At 48.0% G+C, this 6,423-nt stretch overlaps 1 long non-coding RNA gene across 2 annotated transcripts; it reads right to left on the reverse strand.

The window, feature by feature from the left end:
* Positions 1 to 1,452: 1,452 nt before the first annotated feature.
* Positions 1,453 to 6,423, reverse strand: LOC146596104 (uncharacterized). 2 transcript variants are annotated; one of them, XR_014895822.1, is made up of 3 exons: positions 6,387 to 6,423; positions 3,457 to 4,494; positions 1,453 to 1,660 (listed from the first exon to the last, which is right to left on the reverse strand). It is a non-coding gene; the product is annotated as an uncharacterized LOC146596104 (long non-coding RNA). The 2 variants fall into 2 exon arrangements; XR_014895821.1 differs by lacking the exon at positions 1,453 to 1,660 and having other exon boundaries at positions 2,259 to 4,494.

Consider the following 6,423-nt stretch of genomic DNA (forward strand, 5'->3'; position numbering starts at 1 on the left):
GGATGGTAGCGGCTTGGTGGAAGAGACACTGAAGGCCGCCTGCCTCCGAGCACAGTTATTACAGGCGGCACTGCAGTTTTGGCCAGATAGTCCCCATAAGGAACGGGGTAAGAAATGCCAAGCTTAGGCTGAAATCTTATCTTGAAATTCATGTGCCCGCTGGGAGCCTTCGGGTCGATATGTGCAGAGCTGCACAGATCCGCAGAGCTTTGTTCCACTTTTTTTGTGGCGGTCGTCTCTGAGTAAATCCACACGTGTTCACGGGCGTGCTAAGCTGTGAAATAGCTGTRTGGGGGCTAGAAACTTGTATTTAGAGATTTAAGACCAAAAGGGGCACAGTAATGGCCTAAGGACACCATTCCTAGAACTTTCCTGAGTTAATTTTCTGCTTCAAATCCACTGGGTCTGTTTGAAATAGAACGTTTCTTAAAAAACAAAAAAACAAACAAAAACTCTACTTAGAAAAATAAATTCTACTTAGGTATTACCAGAATTCTCCTTTACATTCCTACTGACTGTGATCAGATTCTCTATGATGAAACTTTTTGTTTGATAAGCAGAACAGAACAAGCTCSTTCAGTCTCTCACAACAGGTTGTAAATTCCTACCTTTTAGTCATTTCCATTTTTTTTCTAAAAATCTCATGAAAAATAACTTCAGGTTCATTTGTTAGGACAGTATTAAATAGACTGGCATTAATTATAATGCATTCTTTTAATTCCTTACGTATTGAATATCAGTCTGTCTTTCATCTCTGGGAGATAAACTGAAGTCCTAGGTCAGTAATAACGTGGAACGTGTCACGTTTCTTTAAACATTGACACAACTCAACTCTCTTCCATGGTCCTCCAGACCCTGTGACCAGGACGCTCTACCAAGTACGACACTGCACGGCCAACGTCTCAAAAAGTCAAAGTGGCTTTGCTGATATTAATATATTTTACCCTAGGATGTTTAATTGCTTAATATATTCTTCTGTTATCTTTTGCGATAGGAAGTTTTTGTCTTCATTTTGATAGATTATCAGGCTTCCCCCCAAATACAGAATAGAAATATTAGGTTAACGTGTTCGACTTCTCACTGTTACTCTGTTTTGAAAAGATAGAAGCTGTAAGGGAAAGGTAGTTYGGAGCACGTGGCTTCACCCTGCAATGCCATTTCCACGTGCTGCAGCGCGACGGCAGCACCACCCGTGCGGCTCCAGCGCATCTGGGGACCAATCCTGCCCACCCCAAATCCCTCGGCAAGCTCAGAGGCTGCTGGCTGACTCCCCCCGGCCAGGTTTCCAACCCACGGCTGGCAAAATCGCCCCCGCTTTGGTGCAGCGAAGGCTTTCGCCTGGTGCGATCCCAGCACCGGGGTCCTTCAGCCTYGAGCACAAACCTCCTTGGTGCTGGGGCAGGACAAGCGCTAACCAGGCCCTTTCCAGCAAGAAGCATGGTGACTTGCAACTTATCTATTTATCTGTTTATTTCCCAATCTGCGCTCCAGGTCCCCAGGGTTGAGGGCCGGGCGCGAGTGGTCGGGATGGCCCGGGCGGGCGCGCAGGGCCGGCGCGGTTCTCCCGCGGGCAGGAGCTGCAAGGTGGGCTGCACTCCTGCTCTGGCCCCGCATCTCTTAGGAGGTTTTTCACTTTTGGAGGAGGATGTCACCCACTGAGCTATTCATAGGAGTTAAATGAGAAAAGGGGTTAATAAAATACACGCTGGAAAAAAGAAAATAAGATTAGAGGGACTGATGTTTTGGCTGTGAGGCCTTCTGTGGGCTGTGGAGGTGGGAGGGGAAAGGAACAAGATTATTATTTTCTTTTCTCTAGCTCAAAGAACTTCATGGCTAGAATGGCACCACTAATCCAATTTTCTTTTTAACACGTTTTTTATCACCACCTTTTCTTTATTTTTTCCCCTCCCCTCTCTTCTCCTTCCCCCAGTTTCTGCCCTGCCGTATCGTTAGCTGCGTTCTTAAAATTGAGTTTCAGCTCTTTGGTGCCTGGGGACCGCGGAAGCGTTAGCAAGGGCCACGTGCGAGTGCAGAGACCCCCTGAAAGTCTGTACACGTGTCTGCCTCTCGCTCGCGTACGGGCGCTCAAACCGCGCGAACCTGCGGAGTGGCCACGTTTTGGGGCACCTGGTTTCTCTCGCCAACCCCAGGAAAGTAACTTTTACAGCGAGTTTAGCACTGCTTGGCAGAGGATCAGACAGCAGCTCCCCGGAAAGCAAACAGCCGGCTTTCCGAGGGAGTAAATATTTCGCAACGTGTTACTTCAGTGTTATTTATTAGGAACATATTTTCCCTTTTATCCAGGGATTTGCCGGCTCTTCGGAGTCTCCAAGCCTCACCACAGCCTTGCTGTGCCTCTCCTCTCCCCCATCCCTGCTGCAGGAGAAGTCAGCCCTCCTTCCCAGCGCGCCCGGGGGTTTATCCCGTCCCTGTTTTCCTGCCCGATTTTTCCCGGAGCCTGGGATTACCCGCTGCTCTTTGGAGGACAGGGACACCCAAGAAGGGCCATTTAGTTCAAGTGTTTTGCCCGAGCAGCAGCGTCTTGCATCAGAGCAGGAGCAGGCCGAAACAGGGATGGTCGGACGGGTGCGCAGATGACACACAAATAAAGACTGAGGGAACCTGACTGATCCCCGTTAGCCTCTCTGGCTGGCTCCGGGGCCGTGAGAAGCCTCGTGCGGGAGCCGGCAGCAAGGCTTTCCCGGAGAGGGAGGAGCAGCTTCCCCATGAAAGCAGAGGGATGAGGCTCCCGAGATGGGAATTTTGCACTTGGGTCAGGGAATTGCCAGTTGCAGCCTCTAATTTTGGACCTCAGAAACTTCAGAAGTGCTCACAGTAAACCAGAAAGCCTCCTACGACATAGAAAATGTGATGAGCCTGGGAGGAGGTGAGGAGCAGTGAGGCTGCTTGGGAGGAGGCAGAAGAGGCCAGAATCACCTAAGAGCGGTGACTTTTTTGTATTGGTACTGAAACTCCATTTGGAAACACGCGGTTCCCAACCCAGGAGAGGTGCCTGCTCCCTCACTGCTGGTCTTGGGGCCATGGGGGAGCAGAAACGCTGGAGCAGAAGTAAAGGCAGCAAGGAACATCACTGATATCTCTGGGAATTTCCTCCTGCAAAACAGAGAAGGAAGCAAGGCGAGGTGCAGCTCTGCCTTGGGAGCAAAGACCTGGGAGGGAGCTTGAAGGTCTTTCCTCCTTCTTTCATTACTTTCTTGGGTTGCCTGTGTCTTGTCAGAGTATTCAGGTGTTGGTAATTGGCCAAACACCAGAGCAGCTGGAGCCAGGCTGAGCGTGGCTCAAACCCAGGTGTCTGCTGAGCCCCATGGCCAAYGTAGCCTGCATGGCCTCACTGCCTCTTGTCAGGAGTTTGCTTAGCTTTTAATTAGGGTAGAAGTCCTCTTGGGCCTTCTGGGTTTGTGCATGAAAGGACTGTGGAGGTAGAGGAGCAATTACCCATGGTGGTTCTCCAGGGTTGGTGCAAGAGGAAGCCATCTCGGGGTGTTCCCATTCATTCCTAATGCTGCTTGGCATTTGCCTTCACTAGAAAATCAGACTGTGTTAGAACATGACTTTGCTTCAGCATATTAATTATGRGGATGATTAAGATAGGTCAGCAGTTAAGTGTAGGCAGGCACAGTCATGTTTTGCACGATGTCAGAGGATCAGATTTAATCCTGTGATTCCAGTAAGATTGACTTAGGACCAGATCGAATAATTATGACCAACTGATTTTTTTTAATCAAATTAATATTTTGGTGGAAAAATTGAGCTTTCTATGGAGCAAGAGTTCCAAATTCCTGCATTTATTTTCCTCATTGCAAAGCTGAAGCTCTAAGCTAAGCACTTTTGTGGGAGATGCAGTCCAAGCAGAGAGCCTGGCTTAGGGAAGAGAGTGGAGCATGAGATGCAGAGACTACAGCTCCTGTTAGAGGCTATGTTGTATTGCAGTTAGGAAAAAGTATATAATTTGGTTGCAATGTTGTGTTTCAGGACTTTTTTTAAAAAAAGTAAGCTTCATTTTCTGTGGAAAACCCTTCTTGCCACTCATTTTTCAACTGACTTGAAGCACAAAGTAAGACTGAACATCTCTGCTTCTCTGTGCAGACCAGCAGGACGTTTAACCAGCGAACGCCCACGGGCCAGTTGTGCCCGAGCACCACCGCGTAGCCCTGCAACTCGCCCCCGCCCTCGGCGGGGATCTCCGGGGCATTGGAGCCCCGCRCGCCCGGGAGCCTCCGACCGGCCCCTCTGCAGCGCGTGGAGGCCACGCTCCCACCTGATTTTTATTTTTTTTCTTTTTTTTTCCCCCCAGAGGGGCTCTCTGGAGCCTTCTGCCCTGCAGAGCCGCCCCGGAGCTTGCGCAGTCTCGCTCCTTCGCATCCCGCGGAGGTTGTCGTTAGCGTTTCTCAAGCCGCGAACCCTTATTAGTGACGATGGGGACGAGTGGGCGCTTTGAATGAACGTGGAACCCAGCCAGGAAAAGTTCCTCTCCTGGAAAAAATATAATGAAAGCAATAATGGCTTTCATGGAGCTCCTTGAGCAACGCCTGCCCGGGACAATCGGTGTCTTTAGGCTACCTTAATTACGAAACAGCGTTCCCAGCCTGAGGCTTCGCGACCTCCCTGCCTTTACTCTCTTGAGCAACATTTTGCTGCTATTGTCCTGAACCCATTTCCCATTAAGGTAAGMGCCTCGGCAAGTTATGTGAAAGGTCTGCTTGTTTTCTAGTAGATTTGCACCGATTTATCGTGTTGTCTGCTTTTTTTTTTAATCAATATCTCAAAGCCTAAAACTGGGATTATCTGAAGGATTATGGGAGAATTAGGCAACCGAAGCCAATCTATTTGCACTGTGATTTAGCCAAGCGAATTTGGGGAGGTGGAGACTTCGGTCCACGTTCAGACGGCTTCAGGTCCACCTCTCTCCTGGTACCTCCTCAGCATCTCCGAGACCTTTCAAAAGGTGCTAGAAAAGGAGCTGGAAAGAGGCAGAGGTGGCCCTGAGACACAGAACTGCCACCGTGCCTTGGAAAATCTCCGCCGGACCCTCCTAGGCACTCAAAAATGCCACTAGAAGTTGTCATCAATTTTGATAATTAAGCCCTGATTTACCCTTAGAGTAACAATAATTGTCAACGTGTTTCCAACCCAAGTGCCTTAAAACAGAGACGCGGATCGCAGCGGCTCAGATCGGAGCGGGCGGCTCGCGGCCWGTGCCAAGCCGCCTGCTCGGAGCGGCTGAGAATTGTAATAATAAATGTGTATATATTGGGCACAGGTGTTACAACGATTTTCCTCTGACGGAGCAAAAGCAGAGGTTGTCCCTGTGCTCTCCCAGCCCCACCTTAAATTGCTCAAATCGCTTTTGCTTTATTTTCACCAGTGATTTGGAAACTTCCGGGGCTCTTCCCCCTCCTCCGCCTTTTATTCCCTTTCTTCCCATCTTTTTTCATTCTTTCCTTTTCCGACAGATCATATCGCAGAGCGCAGGGTCCCTCGCAGCCCCTCCAAGCCCCCAGCCAGCCGTTAAGGGAACGTTCACACCTATTTTCCTGCCTTGTCTCCCCTTTATTCTTATGAAGCTCTCATTGATTATTGCCCTGAAATTCCTCAGTCCGGTCATAGATAAAAGGATAACCACTTCAAAGCRAAGTGTTAAGAGTTTAACCTCAAGCTAAAAGAGTGGACAACAAGGTAATTGAGGGTAATAACTGATCACAGACCTACTTTCAAAGGCACATGCAAGCCTCACTTTCAGATGGCTTTAATTTTATTAACATTTGTAGCAGCTCTAGATGCTTTTGAATCATTACAAACTTCAAAGCTTGAAGGTAACACTCCAAATGGAGAACCTGACACCAGTTTTTTTGTTCAGACCCACATCATATTGATAGGCTCTGTTGCAAGCATGTAACRTCTCTTCTCAAACTCTAAAAACCTAGATGAAAAAAATATTGCCAATAGAGAAGATCAAAGCCTGAAACGTCTTTTGAATAATCCAAAAGAAGTCAAAACAGAAAACAACATGGAAAAAAAAAAACTACCTAGATTATTCCAACTATCTTTATCCATATTTAAACTTTTCTACTGAGGTAGATAATTCTCCTGGAGTTTTAGCACTGTTTGGCTAATCGTTCGTTGCTCTTGGGGCATTTGGAGCTGGCCTTTTTGCTCTCCTTGTAAAAGACATTTAAAACTTGGGCTGGCCTAAGAATTTGGAAATAGCATCTAGAGGAGCAGCCCTGCCTCGGCTGGGAGGTGAGCCACGCGAGGTAGGCGCGAGGAAGCACGTTTCTGAACGGAGACCATATGGGGCGGCAACAAAATATCTATATATAAAGAGAAAAAAAAAAAAAAAAACAGAGAATCCTCCCATCTCTAACCTGTTATTTACAGGAAAAAAGAGTCGTCTGTAGAAGT

Source organism: Rhea americana, unplaced genomic scaffold (genome assembly GCF_003343005.1).
Source record: "Rhea americana isolate MKP2758 unplaced genomic scaffold, rheAme1 scaffold_21, whole genome shotgun sequence".
Lineage (NCBI taxonomy): Eukaryota > Metazoa > Chordata > Aves > Rheiformes > Rheidae > Rhea > Rhea americana.